The sequence below is a fragment of the Chionomys nivalis genome, chromosome X (assembly GCF_950005125.1).
Source record: "Chionomys nivalis chromosome X, mChiNiv1.1, whole genome shotgun sequence".
NCBI classification, from domain to species: Eukaryota; Metazoa; Chordata; class Mammalia; order Rodentia; family Cricetidae; genus Chionomys; species Chionomys nivalis.
Window position 1 is genome coordinate 97771638 of NC_080112.1, and position 27035 is coordinate 97798672.

A 27035-nucleotide genomic window follows, 5' to 3' on the forward strand; every position below is an offset into this window, starting at 1 on the left:
TGCAGAAGATATATATATATATATATATATATATATATATATATATATATATATATATATATGAGATGTAGATACAAGGTATTGAGAGAAAAAAACATGGCTTAGGACCCTGTGCTTGTTAGCTTTTATCATCAACTTGAGAAAACCTTGAGATGCTTGGGAAGAGTGAATATCAATTGAAGAATTACCTTAATCAGATATGCCTGTGGCCATGTCTATAAGAGACTGTCTTGATTGACAATTGATGTGGAAGAGCTCAGCCACCTTGGGTGGCACCATCCCTAGACAGATGGAATTAGGCTATATAAGAAAACCAGCCTAAAAACCACAATCCCAGAGAACTTAGACAACAATGAGGACACTAAGAGAGACTTACATAGATCTAATCTACATGGGAAGTAGAAAAAGACAATATCTCCTGAATAAACTGGGGGCATGGGGACCTTGGGGGAGAGTTGAAATGTGGATGGGAGAGGCAGGGAGGGGAGCAGAGAAAATTGTAGAGCTCAATAAAAATCAATAAAAAAGAAAGAAAAAAAGAAAACATTATAAACATGAGTCAGTGAGCAAGCTAGTTAGCAGTGATACTCCCTAGTTCCTGCATTCAGTTCTTGCTCTGATTTCCTTCAGTGATACACTATGACCTGGAAGTACAAGATGAAGCAAACCTTTTCCTCCCAAATTGCTTTTAGTCAAGAGTGCTTTATCATAGCAACAGAAAGAAGACTAGAACAGACCCCCAAAGAGATGTTTCCAGGCTCCAATCCTTTATTATCTACCTCAAAAACTGCTGGTTGCTTTGATGATATTTTCTACTTCAGGGTGTCATCTGATAATTTTTAAGTGAACATCACCTTGAGCCAAACACTGACCTTCTCTATGTCTCAGGCCTAACAATTGGAGTGGGACAATTAAAGCACTTGTCTTTGTGCTTCATGGTTCTGTGACCTTTAAAACCATTTGCTTATCTCAAAGAGTTGTTCTGAAACCGCAAAGAAATATTCAAAATGCAAACAACATAAAAGTTGTAAAGTGCTATACAATATAGTAGCATTTTAAATTCTGTACCTCCAAATGAAACCAACAAGTTGTACGTGATCTTCCAGATAAAGCAAATGGACTCCTGAGCTTCAATTTTCGATAGGTCTCAAGACTTAGGATTATATTTCCTTGCAATTTTCAGATGCAAAAATAATCAAAGGCTCAAATTGTGATGTTTATTAAAAAGATACCAAGCCATTTAGTAATGCTGGGCATATTTTGTGTCCTAGCCATTTTTTAACTGCTGTGTGGATCTCCTAAATAGCTTTTTGTTGTTGTTCCATGAAGACTAATAAAAATGATAGGAGGGTTGAAACCAAACAGAATTCAATTAAATTTCAATCTATATTCTGTAAGGGGTGCTAATTATATATATATATTCCTATATACTACTAATCTCTTTACAGTTTGCAGACCAGTCACTAGTTAATAACTTTGGATATGTGACTAACATTTAGGCATTAAACTCTTCACATGGTTCTCGTGTGTGTGTGTGTGGGGGGGGTTAGAGGCTGCATCTGTACATATTATGTAAAGACAAAATAAACTAATTTGAGTGATGGCCCTTTCTAACTTCCTAAGAGAAACATTGTAGAGGAATTTTTTTTTGAAATGAAAGTTACTTTTATTTCCGAATTTGTTTTCTTTTATATGAATAGTATACCTTATTTTATTGTATTTTTATTTATTTATTTATTAAAGATTTCTGCCTTCTCCCCGCCACCACCTCCCATTTCCCTCCCCCTCCCCCATCAAGTCCCCCTCCCTCGTCATCCCTAAGAGTAATCCGGGTTCCCTGCCCTGTGGGAAGTCCAAGGACCACCCACCTCCATCCAGGTCTAGTAAGGTGAGCATCCAAACTGCCTAGGCTCCCACAAAGCCAGTACGTGCAGTAGGATCAAAAACCCATTGTAGAGGAATTTAACATCAATCAAGAGTCAATAAGTTCTGTGCAGTATACTCACATCAGAGTCAGGAGAAAGGGATGCTTCTTTCCTAAAATTATACATTCTGAAAGAAAGCACCAGGTCCTGTGACACTGAGACCTGCATTCCAGCACAAAGAGGTCATGATCAAAGAACACCTGCCTGTAATAGACAGGAAATTTAAAGCATATGCAATTTTTTTATTCAGTCTAAAGTACAATATACTCTCCCTAAATAATTCTGCATTGGGAGCTCTCCATTGTGAAATCTCTGTTCAACACAAGCAATCTCTGTTGCTATTTTCACAGCTACAAAATGTCCAAGTGTAACCACATCCATTCCTGTGTTTTGAAAATGTATAGAAATCATTGGATTTCATTAAAGCAAATGCAACAAATGTTGACATGCTATTAACTAACCGATTCCCTAGGAGGATTGGCTCCTAAGTCCCATTGGAGTTAGAACATAGAGAGTTTTTAATATATGCATTAAAAAGACTGATAAAACTAGCAACAGTTTAAGTTTCTATTTATAATTTGGTGCTAGAGACTTGTGCATGCTAGACAAGTACTCTACCAGTAAGTCACATCCTCAGACATGCTTCCATTTATATTAAGAATTATTATAGTTTCTTCAAGCTTTATATTTTATATATACTTATATTTTATATATAATACTTACATATCTTGAATTTTATATATTTTAATATTATACTTTCTAGCAATACGAACTGTAATATGCTTTGTAGATAATAAGTTCATCCATTGACAATTATTCGCTAAATTTTAGACTATTCAGAATTTGCAAACACAACCATTTTATGACCTTTTTGTCAACAGAAAATGAACACAACACTAATTGTTAATTGTACCCTATTTACTCAACTGCTTGAATCAACCCTAGCCTAGGAAAATAATTTACTACCCCCATTAATTTGACTACTGTGAACATTTCATATAAAGACAATTATATGGTGAACTCTTTCATATTTAATTCCCTTCACTTAGTCTAATGTTTTCAAATCTCATCTGTGCTTAACAGTGTTTAATTCCTTTTTTGTTGGCATTTATAATTGTAGTATGTATGCATATATAACAACTTGCCTATCTTCTCACAAACTGGCAGATATTTTGAATTGTTTTACTATTTTGTAGGTTATTTATATTCAATTTCTTTTTAAAAAAAGACTTTTAGATTTTAAATTTATTTGGTGTATACAAGTGTTTTGCCTGCACCTATGTGTGTGCACCATGTGCAAGCCTCATACTTTGGAGGCCAGAAGAGAGGAACAGGTCCCTGGGACTGGAGTAACAGATGGCTGTCAACCATCATATGGGTCTGGGAACTAAAGCTGAGTCTTCTACAAGACCAACAAGTGTTTTTAGCAGCTAAACCAAGTCTCTAGTCTCAATCAGTTTCTCTATCAAGTTCTAATTTATATGCACATCACTATGTACTGATCCAGATATGTAAAATATCACTATTTACATTTTTATTGCATGTGTTCATTTACACGCACTTGTATGCGTGGGGGTAGGCATTCATGTTCCACAGTGCCTGTGTGGAGGTCAGGACAATTTGTACAAGTAGGTTGTGTCCTTCTTCCCTTTGGGTCCTGAGGACAAAACTAAGGTCATCAGCAAGCACCTTTATCTACTAAGTCACCTCGCCAGTCTACAATAGTAGCATTACTCTCTATTAGGTGATTATTCCCTGGGTTCTTTCTGGGACATGAAAATCAATAAAATATATATGGAGAAACTAGTATGCAATAGGCAGAAAATGGAGACTTAATAAGTATTTGCTGACTGCAGGATTACTGAATGCGAAAATTCTTCTTCCTAGCCAACACTTTCCTTTCAGCGCATCCCTACCAAAGCTGCCTGGATGGCATGTAATTGAATACTAGAACCGGAGAAGACTATAAAGTCCAAAGTTTCTCAAAAATGTGTTTCAAGAACCACTTGTATCTGAACTACCAGGGGAGCTTGTTAAAAATGCCTATTTCTGTCCTCCCCCTCCCAGATAATCTAATTCAATAAATCAGACTTGGAGGCCACAGGAAGCTACCTCTGTAATAAGCACCCCAGATAATTCAAATGCATACTAAACTCTGAAAATTATTGATCCAAGCCAGTCTTCCCACTGTACAGACAAAGAACTTTGGGTCCATCTGGGAAAGTGCCACACTAAAGGCTACAGAGCATGGTATAGGGATAATGACAGGGAATTGAGGTTAGGAATCTCAACACAGCACTTTCAGTTACCTTGACTACTCTCTCTTAGCACATCTTCTTATCCCTACAAATGGGAGCTTCATGGACTTTCTTCACAACCATCAGTGACTGACACACCATATATGCTCAGCAAAATAGTTACTTCTTTAAGCTTGGTCCTTTGTGAACTAAATGACTAAAGGGTCTCTTTAGGGTAGTATTTGATAAAAGTATAAAGTTAAAAAAAATGCAATGCCTATGAAAAGAACACTAGACCCAGGAGGGAGATCTCTTTGGTTCCTGACCCAAATGTTGAAAAATCTCCTAAGTAGGGAACAATCTTCAACCATGGGCTTTGGTGACTAACGTAGCCCTGTAGTGACATTTCCTGCCCAAGGTCCTGGAACAATTCTACACACCCTCTGTGATCTATTTAAAGGAGCCAGGTCTTCTTTTTCTTTTAGAATACACTTTCTGCCAAGTTTTCTATCAGAAGGAAATGATAAATTACATGAGCTACCACCATGACTAAAAGGCAGTAGGAAATTTTTTAATGAAAATTACTATGCCTATCAGAAAGACTCAGTACAAACGCATTACCATGTGTTAGAAAAGAATGATAGAGTAGCCACTTATTTTTCATTTTCCCTCATTATTTTGAATTTTAAACTATAAAATAGTACTTTATTATAATTAAACAAAAACACGTGTGAAGAAAACAATCACCTCTTTACTCCTTTTTATCTTTTTCCCATAATGCATCAATTTAGAAGCAATCTAAATTTTTCTGTCCATTTTAAACTATGTATTACTTTATATACATAAGTGACGTGCGCGCGCGCATGTGTGTGTGTGTGTGTTTAAGAGTCCCTTCCAACTTTAGCCATTTAGAAAGTATTATTCTTCATAAATTTTTTTCTTTTACTTGTAGGTAGTCAACTATTGAGCTTTACCTAGACTAAGATTCCAATTCTTATGTTAGTGCCACACAGATCCTAACTATCTCTCTACTTTCTTCCCACCTCACAATATGTCCTCTTCCTGTGTAGTTTTAATCCCTGGCCCATCGCTTCTTGCAACTTATACTCTATTTAGTTCTTTGTTCCATTGCCCTTCTGCTGAATCTTCTGACAAAAGTCCAGACACAGATCAGCACATCTGTCCACTGCTTCCATGATCACACCAAGCACAGCTTGAAGAAGCAATACAAACTGATAACTTCCATCTTCATTTGAGCACCCAATGCTACACACACGTCTGTTTTTACTATTGTTTATTAGTGTCCTCTTCCCTTCAAATTCCAAAGTTCTACTTCAATAATGCAAATTTTCTTACCAACTCCCTCCCAATTTAGTCTCAACAAATGACAGTGCCTGGTATTTAACAGTGAGAACAGAAGTCCAACAAAGTTCTTTTCATCCATCCACTAAATCTACAGCAAATTTGCATAAGCATGTTCTCTCTCTTCTTTGCTTAAATTGGAGGGAAATCCTTCTTAGTGTTTAATTTTAACATATCCATGAAGAAAATTAAGGTTACATAATTCTAAAATATAAGATACTGCAGAATTATTTACTTTGAACAAGGCACTAGGAAAGTTGGGTTAATAAGTGAAAGGGCAGGTGGGAGTGGAAATAAAAAGAGAATGAATACACCAAAAAGTCAAGTCTAACCATGCAAGAGTATATTCTTGAATAGAAATATGTGGTCAGTGTTTGGAACAACTTTCATGGGAAACAGATGGTCCAGAAGAATGAATGGGTTCACGTAAAATCTGCTTAGCAGCACTGTGGGACCCAGATGTAGTCATAAACAAGGCACTGGTTTAACAACAGGTAGGTCCTGGCATAGATATCTTCACTGGAAGGATTCAGCAATACAAATACTGGAGCAGAGAAAGTGATCATAGGCTTGATACAAGAATGGGAAATTATCTGTAGGTTTATTGACCAGATAATGGATGCAGAGCACGATGAGCATATCAGCAAGAGGAGCACACTATGAAGTTTAGGCCAGATAAGAAAGGAAGCAATATTAAAAAGAAATAATTAGCCTCAGCTTTGAAATTATTGTACATTTTACCTTTCAAAGTGCAACTTTCTAGTGTATTATGCCATTTCCCCATTATTTACCAAATGCATTACCTTTATGGGAACAGAATTCAATTACCACCTGCAAATAATAACTGAGATTTTTTTTTATTAACCTGTGTCATGGTACTAATATTTTAAGATACTTTTAAGAAAATAAAAAATAAAAGAATTTTGTCTGATTTAACTTAAACCTTTAATTGAAGTTGATACCATGTATGCTGTGATAAAGAAATCACACATCCCAATTATAGAAAATTTGAAAATCTGTTAACACTCTACATATATATGTATATATAGTTATGTGTCATATTTAAATGCATGGTTTTCAAAGCTAGTCTGGCTTGGTTTCACCATTACAAGAGTACTTTGACTTCAGGAATTATTTTTCTTTTCTTGTGAGATTATAATGTAATTACATCATTTCTCCCTTCCCTTCCCTTCCCTTGCTCAAAACCCTCCCATATATCCTCCTGTGCTCTCTTTCAAACATGTGGCCTCTTTGTTAATCAGTTTTATATATTAAACTTTAGAAAAATGTGTTCAAATTTTCCCTTCTGAAAAATAATAGTGAAATTACTACCAGGCTGAGTATATGTCTCAGCAGTAGAATGCTTTACCACTCTTTTCAATGTCCTGGGATTAGAGACTTGTACTTCAAACAGATACTACCCATTGAGTAAATGGACCACATTTTCCTTATCCATTCTTCAGTCGAGGGGCATTTAGGTTGTTTCCAGGTTCTGGCTATGACAAATAATGTTGCTATGAATATAGTTGAGCAGATGTCCTTGTGGCACAATTGAGTATCCTTTGGGTATATACCCAAAAGTGGTATTACTGGGTCTTGAGGAAGGTTGTTTCCTAATTTTCTGAGAAATCACCACACTGATATCCAAAGGGGCTGTACCAGCTTTCATTCCCAACAGAAATAGAGAAGGGTTCCCTTTATCCCACAACCTCTCCAGCATAATTTGTCATCAGTGTTTTTGATTTTGGCCATTCTTACAGGTGTAAGATGGAATCTCAGAGTTGTTTTGATTTGCATTTCTCTGATGACTAAGGATGTTGAACATTTCCTTAATGTCTTTCAGCCATTTTAGATTCCCCTGTTGAGAGTTCTCCGTTTAGTCTGTACTCCATTTTTTATTGAACTATGTGTACATTTACACAATGGAGTACTACACAGCAAAAAAATAACAACATCTTGAATTTTGCAGGCAAATGGATGAAGCTAGAAACATCATTTTGAGTGAGGTAACCTAGACACAGAAAGACAGTTATCATATGTACTCACTCATAGGTGGTTTTTAAACATAAATCAAAGAAAACCAGCCTGCAAGCCACAATCCCAGAGAACTTAAACAACAATGAGGACACTAAGAGAGACTTAGATAGGTCTAATCTACATGGAAAGTAGAAAAAGACAAGATCTCCTGAGTAAATTGGGGGCATGGGGACCTTGGGGGAAGAGTTGAAATGGGAAGGGTTAAAAGGGGGAGGGGAGAGGCAGGCAGGGGAGCAGAGATAAATGTAGAGCTCAATAAAGATGAATAAAAAAGATACTACCCACTTCACTTTCAATACAATAATTTATGAGAATGAAATGAATTAATACATATAAGCCAATTAGAACAGTACTTAGAATCAGAATCATTCATTTAAAAGTATGTTAAAAGAACTGAGAAGTGATGTTAAATGTAATTTTCCACTTCCAAGAAAATTTAAGCATCTACTATGTTCGAAAGCATTTGAGAACTTCATAGAATATGTAAGGTATGTTTACAATGTGGTTTGCACAAGCTACACTTGAGAGCAAATTGTAGACCTATATCTGTTACATATTAGATGTTTCAGTTTATCTTTTTCTTTTATTTTTCAGACATACAAGAATAAACAAACATATGTGTTTACGTAAAATTAACTATAGATTATAATTTTTATATTTATTCTTATTTTATTATTAGAAAATGGTTCTCCCAAGTTACTTTTACTTATATTTTTCTCTTTTTATTTAACCCTTAAATTCTTCTGAAGTTGTTGCCTAATTTTGACTAGTTTATCTTTCAACTTATATAATATTCACTGCCATAGTTTGCACATCTGAGAATTTTATATTGAGATAAGCAATTGCTACTAGAAACAGAACTTGTTTACATATTTTAATAATTTCCACTTATCACGTTAGAATAAGTCCTTAGTGAACCTGTGAGGTCAATGAAGGTGTTTCTTATTTTTGTGGGACATCAGATCAATCTCTAGAAATGAAATAATTTAAATGGAACATTAGATCAGTCATAGTCTCTCAAAATTATTTTTATATTCCATCCAATGTTCTATATAGCAGATTTTGGCATTTCTGAAGGTTAAATGTGTCTTCAGTTTTCATGAAATGATTGGGGAAAGCCCTTCTTCATCTCTAGGTTATAAAATACTAACAAATAAAATGGTTTAAAATACAGAATATTTTTAATGCCTTTGTTTCTTTTTTCTTTTTTTTTTCACACTTAGATATTTTATTCAGCTGCAATTAAATTGATTTTAAAAACTGAACATGGGTGTGCCTTTATTAAAATTCTCTTTTACTTTTAGACATGCTGCCATAAACATATTTATTAAATCTGCATTTTCCTTCTGTGTAAATTTAGGATTTCTCATTTACCATTTCTTAAAATCCAGAGTATACTTGAGTTTATTCTTGAGAGTTTGTTTGGAGGTTCTAGCAGGGAGCACAGCTACTCATATACCCTTGACCGAAGACCGGTCCTCCTATATTCCAGGAAGGTCATCCTTTTCCACCAAGCTTGGAGCTTCAGGAGGAACGCACATGGAGTGGTGAGGGAGGAAGGAGACACCCACCTAGCCAGGCAGATCAGCCAAATCAACCCTGGCGATCAATGGGGTGACAGATGTTGCAGACAGATCTCCCTTGCATCCTTGAGTTTATTCTTTAGACACTGTAATATTACATTTTTTGTCTATTCCTACATAAATACCACCAGGTGGTTGTGGTGCATGTCTTTAATCCCAGCACTCGAGAGGCAGAAGCAGACGTATCTCTGTGAGTTTGACGCCAGCCTGGTCTACAAGAGCTAGTTCCAGGACAGGCTCCAAAACTACAGAGAAATCTTGTCTCAGAAAACAAAAAAAAAATGCATCTTACATAAATACCACAGCCTTTATATCATTTGTCCAGTGTAATTTATATGTAGTAGCATGAATTCCTTGTAAATTTTTCTTCACATCTTTATTGGGAATTTATAGTGTTTGGAGAAACATAAATATCCAATTTTCTGCCAAAAGAATCAAAATGATTCCTATAATATTACAAATTCACTTGTCTTCTGAGAAGGACACTGTGAACTTTGAACAGTTGCATAAGCTGGCGAAAATATAAACCTTTGTGTACATGTACTGACAGAAATAAATCCAATGTAACTCTTTATGGTAATTTCAGTGTACTGCAGCTCCACATTCCAATAAGATAATCACTAGCTGCATATAAAACTGAGCACTCAAAATGTGCCTAATGGACTGATGACAGGAAATTTATTTTACTTAAAAACAATCAACTTAAATTTGCACGGTCTCTTGTTTATTGGATAGAGCCCATCTAGAACACAGCAATTTTTAAAAGGCTCTACCATAATATTTCATAGAACTATTGATGGACAATAGACTTGACCATTTTCCACTTAATTTGAAACTATCTTGTAGATACAGACCTTCAGTCAAATGCTAAAATCTAACTGGTCCTATGTTTTTAAAGCCAACCCCGCTAGAAAAATGTGATGGACATGTTCTGTATGATTGGCACTATACAAATAAAACAGGTAGTACAGCCTTAACAATGTTTAGAATTTACTGGAGGAGATAAATGATACACAAATAACAGTAATTGTTGCATAACAGGGTCAATGTCATAGAATAGAAAATAACAAAGCACAGGGGAAATTCTAAGAAAAGAGAAATTAATTTTGCTATAGGGCATTTGAAAGAGGTGATAATTAAACTGCCTCAAGAATATGGTTCATGTTCAACAAGGAAAATAGTAGATCAGAGAGGAAAAGGAATAATGAAAGAATGACATAAAGAAGGCACAGAGGATGAGTAACATAGGTCACGTGGGATGGTAAGTGGTCTGGTCTAGATCATTATACGTGCAGGAAAAAGAAAGAAGGCTTATGAAGCAGATAAGACTGAATTTAAAAGGCCTTAGAAATCTGGACAAAGAACTCAAACATAGCTTCGTAGCTAATAAAGAGAGAATAACATTTTATCAAATCACTGACCCCTGAGATTAAGACCTCGGAGCACCAATAGATATGTGGTCACAATAAAATACAGTTTTACGACTTAGAAATGTAACCCCCTTCACAAGACCATTATAAGCATTGAGCAAGGTACAGAAAGGAGGAAGTCATTAAAGGAGCGCAAACCAAGTACAGCATAAATGTTAACATCCATTAAAAAGTATGACCTAGATGTTTCCTACGTTGCCACCCATCCAAGTAAGTCATAGTAAAGAAACCAACTTGAGAACAGTACTTAATACAAGAGAAGAAATATTACCGCCACAGTTATTAGAAAAGATAATAACTGCTAGAAGGTTCAGCGCTTAATAATAATGGCTGCTCTTGTGAAGTTCTTGGGTTGAATTCCAAGCACGCACATAATGGTTCACTCTAACCTAACACTGCAGTTTCAGGATATCCAATGCCCTCCTTCTGGGCTCCTCTAGTACTGCATGGATGTTTTACACAGACATCCATGCAGGCAAAATACCTATACATATCAAATAAAATAAATCTCAAAAAGCTAATAAAAAGAAAACATTATTTCTGACTATAAATTGAAAAGCAGCAATACATTACATGGCTCACTGGATATCAGAGGGATAATACTTTTTTTTTAATTAGTAACAATTATCATCTAGTATGTCTCAAAACTGAAATTTGAGCCCCCAATAAATTATTGGTCATGCCAGCACATAGGTTACAATGGTAGATAACTTTCTACAGTTAAAAAGCCATCTACATAATGTACCCAGCAACTCGAATTGTTAGAAATTATTTAAACTTGACACCAACCTGTACTGCTTAGAATCCATTCATCAGTTACTCAATATATTTACATAGTTAAACTATTTTAATTATAAAATAATTGTGCAGTGGGCTGAGAGATGGCTCAGAGGTTAAGAGCACTGACTGTTCTACCAGAGGTCCTGAGTTCAATTCCCAGCAACCACATGGTGGCTCACAACCATCTATGATGAGATCTGGTGCCCTCTTCTGGCCTGCAGGGATACATGCAGGCAGATGCTGTGTACATAATTAATAAATAAATCTTTAAAAAAAAATAATAATTGTGCAGTTACTAAAATTGAGAAGGCTCAAGTTTCTAGCTTCATTCTGACTTTATTATTAAAACTTCACATGGTAATTGTATAAAATAGAAATGTATAAACTTTTATAGCTGTTTGGCTAGATTTAATTATTTCAATGAATGTGGTGGTTTGAAAGAAAATGGCCTCCACAGACTCACAGGGTGTGGCCCTATTAGGAGGCATGGCCTTGCTGGAATAGGTATTGATGTGAGAATCCACAAAATCGAGCTCCCATGAGGTGTGTGTGTCACTGGGGCTGGGCTTTGAAGTCTCAAATGCTCAAGCTAGGTTCATTGACTTGTTTTCTCTCTCTCTCTCTCTCTCTCTCTCTCTCTCTCTCTCTCTCTCTCTCTCTGTCTCTCTCTTCCTGCTGCCTGCAGATCCTGATGTAGAACTCTCAACCATGTCTGCCTGTATACCACCATGCTTCCTGTTATTATAATGAACTAAACCCCTGAAACTGTAAGCCAGCCCCAATTAAATGTTTTCCTTTATAAAAGTTACTGTAGCCATAGTGTCTCTTAACAACAATAGAAACCCTAACTAAGACAATAACTCAGGAAAGGAAAGAACCAAATGAGCCTCAGAAGATTAGTAAAAACATGTTTTGGAGAGTGAACCAAAGACAGCAAGTAGAAACTTTTATAATAAAACCTTTCAAGAATATAGAAGAACTGAGTAGTAGCAATAATGCTAAAAAGCATAGAACACATTCCAGAGACAAAACTAAAAGTATTTAATTAAAGAAAAGATTACAGAAACATGAATGACACAAGTTCTGAGAATAAGAAATAACAGAATCAATAAAGGAAGCAGACAAAAACTTTACTTGACAGAAAACATCAAATTATTGTTTGAGTTCAGTTTGCCTTCCATATCCATATTCATGAGTTCTGCATTTGTCATAGATTTATCATTAATGAATAAAACATATTCATAAAAAATATATCTGTAAATTAACAAGTATAGACTTTATTTTGCCATTATTCCCTAAAACAAGTTAATATATAATATATTAGATAGATTAAATTATATATAATCTAAATTATATATATGTATATATATATATCTCACTGACTGTATTAGGTATAAGTAATCGGGAGATTATTTAAAGTATATGGAAGAATATATACAAGTTATAGGCAAATATGTCATTTTATATAAAGGCCATGAACATCTGTGGATTTTGTTATACTTGGTGTCTTAAAATGAATCTAGTATATATGTCAATAAATTACTTTATATTTTATATGCTTATAGGATAGCCAAATAATAAAACAAATCAGGTAAAAAATGAAAATCAGGCAAGAAGCCAAGGTACAGAAACTTCAAGATGGGAGATTTAAGGGGAAATATGAGGTAGGAGGGTGGCCAAAGCCAGGTTCCGTGGAACAGAAAATGGGTCTTTTAACAATGATAGGTAGAAACTTGACCGGAGAAGTCCTGTTAGTGCACACTTAAAGATTAGATGCAGATTTTCCTTACTTTTGCATTTCATTGCTAAAGAGTTCAAACTGTAAAGTGTTTAATAATATTTCTACTTTACTACATTGCCATTTCACGAAGGAGCATACGGCACTTCTCAAAGGGAGAAGGCAGTGTGTGTGTGTGTGTGTGTGTGTGTGTGTGTGTGTGTGTGTGTGTGTTTCCACTGACCCTCATACAATCTTTCCTACCACAGCCACAGACGTACTTAGATATGAGGAACAGAACGCCGTTTCCTCTTAGAGTCCGCATACTGCTACAACTGTCATGGAATCTATTCATATCAGCACAGCACATTTCTTCTAAGGAACAGATGTGAACACAGAATTCCATTTTTACTGAAGTGTATGATTATTTCAATCACATTTTGACTCATTTTTCTTTCCCAGCTTTCCCCATATTTTTTTCCAAATAGCAAATGTTTTGCACTGAGCCACTTCCTTAAATTATACAATCCAACATTTTAAATAAAGCAACATTTATTGCCTCAAACAAGACTGGCATTGTCATCTTATAATTCCCTGTTTTCATATGGCCAGGTCCTTCGTAGCATGTTTTCTTAAAATTAAAGAAAACCTCATTTGGTCTTGCACCTGTGGATACGTATTTCAGGTGAATAACTCGAGCTGTTTCCCAAGTAGCTAGATTATCACCTGACACTTGAAAGCAATGATTGTGTGTCCAGGTTTTATTTCCTGTTGTGGGCAAACAAGAAGCTTGCATTCACTTGAGTACCTGTGGTTTAGGCCACTATTTGGTAAACCAAGACACCTGCAAAAGCCAGTGTCCAAACACCTCAATTTCCCCGAACCCCACCCTCAGGATCGGTTTAGCTTCTGCACACAACAGTGGTAAGAGCCCTCAGAAACTGAAAATATACCAGTGTTCAACCTGAGGGCAGCTACCTCCCAAAGGTGTTTAAATTCCAATGCTAATGCCTGGCCCCAGTCTGTGGGGCAAAAGCCCAGCCAGTTAAGGCTGGATATCAACTCTAGTTGCCACTTGCTCACCCTTCCTGCCAGCTGGGGCTAGAGTGCTTGAGCCAGGGTGAGCCTTTGACGCAGCAGTCTTTTAAATGTTTTCTATTCAAATCATCCACTTTCAGCCTAGTAATTTGGGGCTGTTTAGCCCAGGTAGCCCGCAGATCAGAAAGTTTATAAAGTAAGCTAGCAGCTCAGAGCTGTAGCCACTGCTTCAGGTCCTGCCACTGAGCTGTGGGACAGCAGCGGGGCCACATAGCTGAGCTGGCAAAGGAAACAGAAAGGATTGACTGGAGTAATGTCAGGCAAAACCATCTGATGCTTAGACTTTGAGACACCTGGGAATTTGCAACTCCCTAGGTCCCGGGCTAATTGCCTGATTTCCATCAGGGGAAGAAGAACGTGTCGGGAGCCACAAGACAAGAAGGAAAGCAGAGAAAGCAAAGCGTCTATGACCCTGTAGGCAGAGCACAGCATTATCACCATAAAAGCTACAAGCCCTGAAATTGGTAGGGACAGCCTATGCCCACCACAACTGTGTGGGGATACAGAAGTGCCAGTGGTTTAAATGGTCCCCAATCCCTACAACTGTCCTAGACACTTAATTCCCTTCTTTCCAGGGACTGTACAATGTCTAAGAAACTTGTACCATTTCAAGAACATTTTCCTCTCTCTCCCTTCTTTGGGTCTGTCTTGTTTGCACCACATGCTTCCCCTGGCCAGAAAAGAAGCAGTATTACTCCTGGGGAGTCTACACAATCTGTGACTGAATATGTTGGTGATGCGCAGGTACTGCTTCCTCTTCACCAGCACGATAGGCTTAAACAGCCCCCCTTTCCCATACTGCCACCCCTTTTGTAAATTCCAGGTAGCTTTCAGTCTAGCTGTACTTTTCCTGTACTTTATAGCAATGGCAACTTTTGCAGGGAAGAATCGAGTCTCAAATACTTGTTTACTAATGTCTACTCCTAAGTCCCTAGGTTACACTAGGTTGGAGGTAACTCCGAGGACCAGAAGAAACAACTGGAGCAGAGAACTGTAACATATGCTCAGCTTTCCAGATCTCTCTCTCAAAGCACTTTTCTTTCTTCTTTCGTTCTCTTTTTTTTTCTCTCTCTCTCCTCCCCTCTCTTTCCTTTTCTTTCTTCCACGCGTGATAGTAACATCAAGCTGTTTGTTCCATTTCAGAGGTTCAAATCAAGAAGAGCCCCTTGAGGGTTATTCTTTCTAAACTGCCTCTCTGAGATCCCCCTCACAAGGAATCTGAGGGGCAACTTTGGGAATGGGTCATCTTCACCCTCTAGCAACAGTGAGAAAAGGTTTCTGCAACCTGGAAAACCCCTGCTAAAGGCGGCAGGGAGGAATTTTTTTTTCCAGGATGAAGAGAGCATCTCAAGGTGTGCAGAACCACTCCTTTAAGTTTTAATAAAGACAGGCAGAGATGGTTCTGGTTCACCAGCAGTCTTGTGCTCCGCCGGGATTCCCAGATGCAGGAGCCCATATTGGGAACCCCCGCTGCTCCACCCAGCAACCATCTGAACCCCAACCTCCACAGTTGCTCTGGCCATAGGCAAAAAAAAGTAAAATAAAAACAAAAATAAATAAAAAATATTTTAAAATCAAAGTAGGGAGCACCCAGTGGGAAATTGCCTTTCAGATTGTAAAGCCACGTCTCACCCACAGACCACAAAGATCTTGCTGGAAAAATACTTCATCGAGCAGGTTCCTATAGGCAAGCAGCCCCTGGCCCTAGACTTTCAATGAGGGCTTAAACAGAAAAAAAAAAAAAAAAAAAGAAAAGAAAAAAAAAGAAACAGGCGAGTTTCCAAGTGGGGAAACTCCAGCAGGACAACTATTGCTTCTATATAGCCTTAGCCTCCCATATGCCCGAATGTGCCTATCCACAAGAACCAACTCTCTGTCCCAGGAGTGAAGTCTGCCTTACCCGAGTCTTGCAAAACAACCAGCAAGGTCCAGCAGGTCTCAGGCGTGTAGTTTCATATCCAGGGCGAGATGGAGGACGGAGTTCCGAAGAGCGCAGGCTTCCAAGGTGGTCAGAAAAGCTTCCCAAAGATGAATGGGATGAGGGAAGCCTTTGGAAGACGGTGTCTCCCAAGCAGTGGGCACAAAGTCTCCACCAGATTACCTCCACTCCCAGTCCTTACTCAACGAGGATGCCAGGGAAGTTCGGAAGATTCCTGGAGTTCAGTGACGCTTCCGTGGACTTTGGGAGGAACCTGAGAGGGGACGGGTTACAGGAGGGCTCCTAAATCATTAGGTCCTAACGAATGGCAGGTACCACCTCTCAGCTCAGTGACTGGATTCTCGAAGGTGCCCGCCTCCAAGATTCTTCGGAGCGACTTAGCTTTGGTGCAACCTCGTTCCAGCCGCACCTTGTCCAAGCCAAACGGTGCGCACCACACTGGGACGCCGGGACGCTGGGTGCCTCAGCCCGCAGCGCAATCACCGCTGGTGGGGCAAGCGAGATCCAGAAGACAGCGGAGCCCGCGGCTCAGCCGGGCTGCGGTGCAGGCAGCCCGCATGAACCCCGCTCGCCCGCCTGCCTTTCGCGCCTCTCCAGCGCTTCCCGGAGTCCTCTGGTCGGTGCGCAGAAGCCACTTGCCTCCAACCCTCAAGGAGCGAGTGCGGGGAGTAAGCCCCGCGCTCTTCTCACATCCTGCCACCGTCGCTAGCGCCTCCGAAATATGCTTAGAGTAGGAAAGTGGGAGGGTAGTGGAAGTCACCCAGAGCCTGGGCTTCGTTGCTAACAGTTTGGTGCCTCCTGGCTGACTGACTGCAACCAGGAGGTGCTAATTAGAGAAGGACCACTCTGGCGCGTCACGGCAAAGGGCCGCGTCTGCTCCTCCTCCTCTTTCACACCCCCTTTGGATTTGGAAGCGCCAGGAGGGAAAACCGGATGAAGAGAGTGGGGGAGAGAAGCTGCCAACCCCAAGTCCCCAGTCCCCCTGGTTTAAAAACGCGCTTCTCTTACCTTTCCTGGGAGAAGGGAAGCGTGTCGCTGCAGCGCCGTCTAGCGTCCTTCCCCAGGCTGCCATAGAGGGTTGAGGCGAGCAATCAGTTCGCTCAGTGCAGGTGTGGGAAGTCAGGAAAGCAAAGTTTTTCAGTTTTTCTGGTCCCCGGTTCCAGTCACTGGATACAAATGCTAGCTCAACCAGCTACGCACCTGTTTGGTTCCATGCAGGCCATAACTTAATGTTTTTTAAAGACGAAGGTACCAGATTGCCTAATTTTGGTTATAATTAAGCTTTCCAGTACTTAAGAGAACCCTTTTCCAGTCCCCCCTGTGTTAAAGACCCTAAACTCCCACTGTTCTCAAGTCCCCCTGGCCTTAAATCAGGCAGGTAATATTCTGGGACGTGAGGATGGTCTCACAGCCAGACCCAGAACTGTGATCACTCTTCCTTAAACCATCAGCCATGCTCCTGAACACCTGCTCGCCCCCCCCCCATGCCAGGCAACCCCCAAACCACCCTCTTAAGCGCTAAAACAGAGAGAGATTATTACCCGAGAACCTGCGGGATCTAGATGGCAGCGGTGCCCAGTGCAGTTTCTACCCTAAGTCTCTTCCCCAGCATTCCCGTGGGTTTTCGAGACCGTGCTGATTAACGTACTTAACAGGATTGCTCATTTAACGGGTCAGCTGAGCGCTGTGCGCTAGAATTTGCTGCTACACTGAGCTCCTATTAATTTATCTTTCTGTGCACTTTCTCCAGCTGTTCTCCCGAGGCTGCTCCAGCGCTCCGCATTAGCCACAGAAAGTCAGCTAGCACAGGAGACAGAAACAAGGACCAGGAGGGGGTAAGCCCTTGGTGTGCCTTTGCGCAGCGCAGATCCATGCCTTTCTAGTTGGCTTTTTTTTTCCTGACCCCCAATCGGAGTGCACTCAACTTTTAAAATTAAAGCCTGTGGGTGGTTAAAGTTACTCTCCATTTTTCATCAAGTTCACTCGCTCGCACTCCTTTCCCCTTTATGGATCATTCTTCTTATCATATTTCACAAAACCACACCTCATGGCATATTCCTTCTGCAACTGGATTTAAATTTGGAAATCTTGAGAAGTCACTGTGAATGGAAAAGTCCTTCTAGGTAGGCAGCAACTGGCAGTGCCAACCACTCTCCCTGTTGTGTTGTTGTTGTTGTTTATATGCATGCTTGGGAGGTGTTTTTGAAACAGAAAATGCCCTACAATTTCAGTTTCTGTTTGTTAACGATCCTTTGGTTTCACATAAAACACATTCCGTCGCCAGGGCTGGCCAGCTGGTTCTCCTTTGTCCTGTTACAGTGCTCCTGAAAACTTCTCCACATGCTTGCCCAGCAGCAACCTTCATCTACATCCCAAGCCAACCCCTGCTGGGTCTACATCACCATCACTGGCACTCATGATGCCTGCTTCCATCCAGCTGGCAGTCCATCAACAAATATACACAGGATGTGATCCACGGTAGAAGAACACCTTTTCCTGGACTCTGATCCCTTGGTTGGGTCGCAAGTGTACACACACTGACCTTCACTATAATGCCAGTCCTCAAGCTCTGGGCTTAGATGATCAGCTGAGATGTCCTGGGTGAAGACATATGGGTAAGCTATGAAACCCTTCACTTACATTAGAAGCCAGTAGTCAGGGTTGATGGAACTCATTCACTATACTGGCCAGTGTCATCCCTCAGCAAATAATCAAGTAAAAAGTCTAAACATTTAACACAGAAATAGATCTGAGCATGTAGGCACTATGCTGACAATCCCAGCCCTGGGAGCTCACAGAATAATAGAATTGCCATGAGTTTAAAGTAAACCTGAGCTACATACTGAAACTCTTGTCTCAAAAATAAATAAATCTTTCTAAATGCAGTCATGTCATTGATCAACTTAAAACCAACTTTCTACACACAGTTTTACACAGTTTCACTCAAAAACTAGTACCTGTTTATACACTGTACTCCACCTTCGGCACCTAGCAAAGTATACTATTTTATGTGACTGCCATTCCTTCAGTACTTTCTCTGTTGATCAGGACTGGTATTTAAGTCTCAAGAATGCATAAATCTGGCTGACCTTACTGTCTTGGGTAACATCACCCTTCACCAGAACCTTTAAGAAAGTTTTACACAATTGAGAATTTAAAGTACCCTGGCAGGTCTGGATTTTCTTGTAATGAGAGAGATTGTTGATTCCCATCAAAGACAGCCACTTGTTTAGCCAGTCCTTGCAGTCTCAGTAATGGCCAAACTGTATTTCTAAAGGAGTCAGGGTTATGGTACCAAATGATGCAGAAAAGAAATATGCTCAGAAAATGAGAACAGCTCCAACTTGGTGATACTTTATGCTTTAGTACTTTGTTAAAGCTCACTCTAATCCATGAATCAGCAGTGCTTAGAAATATAGACTGTCCAACTTAAGTCTAGGCCAGGATTTGTGAGTAACTAATAAGATTACCAGCTAACTTCGTATACACATTAACATTTGGGAGAGCTTTTTTTTTTTTTTTTTTTTTTTTTTTTTTTTTTTTTTTTTTTTTTTTTTAAAGAAATTCTTTCAGCTCATCAAGCTCAAGAGAGCAAAGGGACAAAAAGTTGAATTTCCCAAGACTGACTATCAAGCTCTTTCTCATTGAGAAGCACCTAAAAAGAAGGCCACATTCATATTTGTTTAGGCTAATTGGGGCCAGACTAATTGAAAGCCAAGGAGCATCTTGAAATTATGATATGTGCCCTTTCTACAGATAACCTTGCTGCACAAAAGAATACCCTTAGTTACACAACAGGAATAGGGAGAGAGTGGTGACATGGCTTAATACAACTAAATCAACTGTTACTGCTAAACTAACAAACCAATCCCTCTGTCTCGGGAGGATAAAGTTCATAATCTTCCTAACTAAGAAAATAGACCTTACAGTGTTCTGCAAATCTCAGCTACTTACTGATTCATCCTGAGAAGAGCTAGCTGCCATTTAGTGAGGCAAAGATCTTTAAAATGTTAAGAACTGGTATAACCACCCTAGCAGTGGTGGCTCACACCTTTAATCCCAGAGCTGGGGAGGCAGAGGCAGATGGATCTCTGTGAGTTACAGGCCAACCTAGTCTACAGAAACAAGTTTCACAACAGTTTGACAGTTTGGTCTGTCTCAAAAACATCAAAACAAAACCGGTCTCGCTGAACATAATGGACAATGAGGACTACTGAGAACTGAAGAACAATGGCAATGGGTTCTTGATCCTATTGCATGTAATGGCTTTGTGGGAGCCCAGGTAGTTTGGATGCTCACCTTAATAGACCTGGATGGAGGTGGGTGGTCCTTGGACCTCCCACAGGGCAGAGAAACCTGCTTGCTCTTTGGGCTGAGGAGGAAGGAAGACTTGATTGGGGGAGGGGGAGGGAATGGGAGGTGGTGGCGGGGAAGAGGCAGAAATCTTTAATAATTAAATTAATTAATTAATAAAAAATCAGCAAAATTAAAAAAAAAACAACAACAAAAAAAAACATCAAAAAAACTGGTATGACCAAATTTTTTAAAAATTACACTGAAATGTACCTTTTTATAACACGACAAATTTTAAAATTTTCTCACAGAAAATTAAGAGGAGATACTAGACAGCAAATGTTTACCATGTACCTACTATACACCAGGTACCTCAAATTCTTGTTCCTAAGCATTGCTGATGGTGAGAATTACTGAGTGAGGAGCTTGTTAAAGATTTCTAAAATCATACCCAAGATCTTCTATACGGAAATCTCAGTATTAGGCTTCCTTAAGTACTGAATGTGTTTCTAATCAAAGGTTAGAACTCATGAAAAAAATAAATCTTACTACAAAGAAATTAATCCTTTCTAAAAACAAACAACAACAGAAGAAATACTATAAACAAAGTTAAAATAGAAGAAGCTATAACATGTAATCAGAATTAGGACACTTCAAACAGCAGTATTTTATAAACATATAAAGTGCTCTTACAAATGAATTTGTAGCCGGGCAGTGGTGGCACAAACCTTTAATCCCAGCACTTGGGAGGCAGAGGCAAGCAGATTTCTGTGAGCTCGAAGCCAACCTTGTCTACTAGTTCCAGGACAGGCTCCAAAGCTACAGAGAAACTCTGTCTCAAAAAAACAAAAAAAAAATAATTTATGAAAAGTCAATCCAACAGAAAAATAATCATGGCCAGTGAAAGGGTCCAGGAAGTGAAGAAACTTGCTGTGCAAGCCTGGCCCAGTTTGATCCCCAGAACCCAAATAAAGGTAGAAGGAGAGAACCTCCAAAAGTTGCCCTCTGACCAAAACCATGCCATGGCATACATGTGTGCATGCATGTGCACACACACCAATACACATATAAACAACAATAATAATAATAATAATGTGACATTGTAAAATAATAGACAAAGGACATAAAGTACCAAAATTTTAGGACCAAGTGGAAATACATAGATTTAAAAAGAATTGCAACTTAAACTATGACAAAGAATGAATAGTGTATGCAAGCAAGAAGAAAAACAAATTATCTCATTTACCTAGCTAGAGTAAAGAAATAAGGTCAATCACACCCGAGGAAAATGTGTCAATGTCTGCTGATATATGCACACTCATATATCCAAAGCTATTTCCAGGCACATAAGAACAGGCAACTGTGGCTGGTTTTTGGAAGAAAGGTGATGTGCAATGACAAGCAGATTTATGTTCAATTGCATATTTTGGTACACCGGACTAGTTTTCATTTGATCATTACACAAATTCACATTTATACCTTTTATTGTGTGATTTTGAGTGCCTCCTACTCCATGGAGTCTAACATGAGAGCCGGTTTAACCAAAGCAAAATGAGAAGACATAATCTTGGGTTTATGTCATTCAACTGGGTAGTTCTTGTTCCAAGTAGAATGCCTGGTACAATGGTAACTAATGCAATTGACCTTACATTTAGGAGCATTAATTATATGCAATTTTTTTTCATTTAACCAGTGTTTCTTTTGAAACAACATAACCATTTATTATTAAACTTTTCATTACATGAAAGTTGGGATATCTATATGATGGAATGCTATGAAGCTTTCAAATGTAAAGGGACAACTGTGTACTTATGTGGAAGTATTTGAAAAAAAATAGTGTTGGTGTGAGTTCAAGACCAGTCTGGTCTACAAGAGCTAGTTCCAGGACAGGCTCCAAAACCACAGAGGAACCCTGTCTCGAAAAACCAAAAAAAAAAAAGTGTTGGACAGTATAAGTTGCAGAACAATATGCATACGGTGCTTCCATTTTGGTTAAAAAGATTGAGCAGAATAAGAATAATGTATATCTGTATGTGCTTGAAGAATACACATGAAACTAATTGTATTTTTACCTTCAAGAAGATTTCAGCACTGAACAAAGACAGGAGGAAAAAAATCTCTGAAAACATTTTATATTGTTCCTGTCCTTTGACTACTTGAACTCATACAATGCATTACCCCTCCTAAAGTAATGTATGTTCATTTTGAATGCATTTTTATATTTAAATGAGCTCAAGTGATAAATTAATACATAAAAAACTGTGAACAAAGCAATTCCTGGTAATGCAGGCCTGCAATCCCAGCTACTTGTGAGGAAGAAAGGTCTGTCTGAACTACAAAGTAAGAGGAGATATGATCATATTTCATTGCTTTCATGTTCTAAATTCTAAATTTTTTTTCTTTAATGGGTTAGCCTGGGCATTTTAGAAAATTTAGTCTGGAATCAAAGTAAACCTGGAGACCTGGAGATATAGCTCAGCTATGAAGCACATGCCTAGCACATGTAAGACCCTATGTTCAATCCCTAGTAGTGAGAAAAAATAGTAGAGGGGTCAGTGGGAGGAAAAATGAGGTGGTGAGGGTGTACACAATCAAATTACCTTATGTTTGAAAATACATACATGGTCAAGAATAAGTGCCAGCTTAAAAATCAAAATAAAATTCTTGGAATTCAATCTTATATGAGAAAAGAAAATTTAAAAGAGATTTGAACTCTCAAAGACAAGGAAAGTGCAAGAAAAGTATAGTTGGAGAGATGTGGCAAGTACATTGAAACTCCGAAGTACAATGACTGCTCATCGTTTCCCAAGTGCTGTGGTCTAAATACTCATCTGCCATGTGAAAGACATGTGAAAGACATTTTCAATCTGACAGGATCTAGAATCACCTAGGAGACAAGCCTCTAGGTATATCTATAAATGGGTTTTTAATTGGGTTAACTGAGGTTAGAAGACCTACCCCAAATGTCGGTAGCATTATTCTACGGACTCGGGCCAAGGCTAGTTAAAAAGATAACCCGCTGAACATCAGCAGGAGGAGAAGGAGGAAAGGAAGAATAGAAGGAAAGAAGAAAGGAAGAGAGGGAGGGGGAAGGAAGGAGGGAGAAAAGGAAACAATAACGAAAAAACACAGTATTTGTTTCCGTGAAAGGGACTGGAGTGTTGGGCAGAAGATACTGGGAGACAAATATTTTATTAAACAATTGTGGGACCAAATAATCAACCAGGTTTAAGAACAAGTGCCTTAATTTTAGCTATATCATTGCTGCATAAACCTAAATCTTTTTGTTTGTTTTTCAAGACAGGATTTCTCTGTCTAACAGCACGAGCTATCCTGGGACTCGCTCTGTAGACCAGGCTGACCTCAAACTCAGAGATTCATCTAACTTTGCCTCTCAAGTGCTGGGATTAAAGGTGTGTGGCACCACCACCTGGCAACCTATATCTTTTTTATGATTGGGGAAACTATATACTTTAGAATAATCATGCACTTAATCTATTTTATTTACAACCTGTAGTCCTGCTACCATATGCTACCTCCCTCATTGGAGTATATAAGCTGAAACATACCTCAGCAATTAATACTACATGCAGAAGTTCAATCTTTAACTTAGGGTTCTTTTATTTTTTTATTTTTTTACATTGAATCTTTTTTCTTTTTTTTTTCTTTTATTCTTTTTTAATTAAAATTTCCGCCTCCTCCCCGTTTCCCATTTCCCTCCCCCTCCTCCCACACATCGCCCCCTCCCCCTCTCCCCACTCCTCTCCCCCTCCCCCCACTCCATTCCCCCTCCCTCTCCATACTGAAGAGCAGTCCAAATTCCCTGTCCTGCGGGAAGACCAAGGTCCTCCCACTTCTATCTAGGTCCAGGAAGGTGAGCATCCAAACAGGCTAGGCTCCCACAAAGCCAGTTCATGTATTAGGATCGAAACCTAGTGCCATTGTCCTTGGCTTCTCCTCAGCCTTCATTGTCCACCATGTTCAGAGAGTCTGGTTTCATCCCATGCTTATTCAGTTTCAGTCCAGCTGGCCTTGGTGAGCTCCCAATAGATCAGTTCCACTGTCAGAGTGGGTGGGTGCACCACTCGTGGTCCTGACTTCCTTGCTCATGTTCTCCCTCCTTCTGCTCCTCATTTGGACCTTAAGAGCTCAGTCCATTGCTCCAAAGAAGGGGAGGATGAGGGGAGCTTGGGGGAATGGGATGGTTGGGATAAAGGAAGGGTGGATATGGGAACAGGGAAGTATATATCCTAATTAAGGGAGCCATCTTAGGGTTGGCAAGAGACTTGACTCTAGAGGGGCTCGCATGTGTCCAGGGAGATGTCCCCAGCTAGTACCTTGGGCAATTGAGGAGAGGGAACCTGAAATGACCCTATCCTATAGCCATACTAATGAATATCTTGCATATCACCTTAGAACCTTCATCTGGCGATTGATCAGGTTCTGTCTTTTATATTTTAATACTACTTCGTTTCCCCTATAGATAAGAGTTAATATTAATTCAATGGTGTGTGTATGTATATGTGTGTGTATGTATGTGTGTTTAGAAAGTTGAATTTACATCTTCCATTTTTTTCTATAAGGCTCTTTTCTTTTTATTCCCTTATGCATCCTTACTGCTGTCATTAAATCAAGTTACTTTTCACTGAATTAAGTTGCTCAGCTATGTAGATTGATTTTCATGAAGATGGTAGTTTTTCTGCCATTCTCTCTTGAAACACTTCTCTTCTCCTTTCCTTCCTTTCTTCTGGTTTTCCCATTGTGCATAATTTGATATATTTGGTGGCATTTTATGTTTCTGCAAAGTTTCCTTTTTATTATACTCTTCCTTTTTTCAGATTGTATTATATTCCCTTCCCAATAAAAGACCATCTATCTCTCTGCACCACACATAGAGAAGTCGAGGGAAACAGCAGATCACAGATCAAGTGCCATAGACTCTTCATGGTTTTCATTGACTATTAATAGATTTTTATTGATTGCGGATATTTTTAAAGTAATTTTTAATTACCTAGTTTTCCCTTCTCTTTCCTCACAACAAACCCTTCCATGTAGCCCACTTGTTCTCTTTCAAATTCATGGCATTTCTTCTTTAATTCTTCTTCCATATATATTTGTGTACCTGTATATATTTTTTAAAGCATAAATAAAACTTTCTCAATGCTGACCATTCCATATTGAATAACCAATTGGTGTGATTGTCCCTGAGGATGACTATTTCTCCTGTTCTCAACATTTCTCAGTTGCCTAGTGTTGAGTATATATTTCTTTATTTGCCTATATATCCTTAAGACAATAACCAGATTTTTTTCTTTCATCACCTATGCTCGTTTCACTTGGGTCTGTGTTGCTCTTGATGTTGCTCCCCAACAAATACTAAGCAGAAGGAATAAGATTCACAGATGAATACAGAGCAGAAAGATTCAGAAACTTCACCACAAACAGATTTTTGTTGTAAGAGTCACAGGAAAGACAAATAGTATCAGGAAGAACCAGAGGCTTCATTGAAAAGGTAGCATATAATGAGGGCTTCAAAGGCAGGTTAATATAAAGAGGGAGAATTTCAGGCAGAGTCAGTAACATCATTTGCTTTTCAGTAATTGAGCACAGTATTAACAGGCACTAGTTTTTATGCATTGCCTATGTAGCACTGAAATACACAGACAGCAATCTCTGCTCAAATGGAATTGAAATTCTAGTGTAGTGCTGGTAGTGGAGGACAGAAAAGAAATTTATATAAGCCACGTGTATAATATAGCTTAAAATGTTGCTGTAGAAAACATAAAGCAGAATAGGTGATATGAACAAGGACAAGAAAAATGTAATTTGAAATAAGGTGTCCAAAGAAAGCATCAGAGGAAGTATATAACTTGAGAAGAATCTTAAAGAGGATGTACGAAGAATTTTATCCTTTATCTAGGCAAAAATGTTGCAGGCAGGACTAATAGCAAGTGCAAAGGCCTTGAGGCAGAATCATGCCTAACAAAGAACAGCAAATTGACCAGTATGACAGTGACTAAATGCAAAGGGTAGCATTTAAGATGAAAGAAATAATGAGTAGTTCAGAAAGTGTAAGAATCAGCAAGTGTGTATGACAGATAATTGTCGCACTTTATGAGAAAGCGAGACATGCCCAATGCGACTGTGGTACAGCATCTCTGAAAGGTGCAAAAGAATGAAAGGGCTGGAAAAGTAGATTGGGGAAAATTGTGAATAGCTTCAAAAGTGAGAATAAAGATCTTATATTTGAGGCTGGGAAAGAGAATCTTTTTAGACATTAACCTTTACAACCCTGAGTCATAAAGGCGTACTTACAATGCCTGCTTCTTTCTCCCCATCCTTTTCATGTTCCTACCTGTACCTGAAATGGGCAAGCACTGGGGTTAGAATCAGAGCAGCAGTAACAAGTGGACAGGCTCCCCCTCTATCATCTCAATCCTTGATTCAGCTTGTGACAGGTAGGAGACCGATGTCTGAAATGCCATTGTTTTATTTTTAAAAAGTAGCTCAAGTTCTACTACAATGTCAGGCAGGAAATTTTCTCCTTAAATCTCGGTCAAATCTTTTTATCTTTGGTTTACTACTTACTGAGGCAAGAAATTCTTCATCATCCTGGATTTCTGAAGAGAGTAAT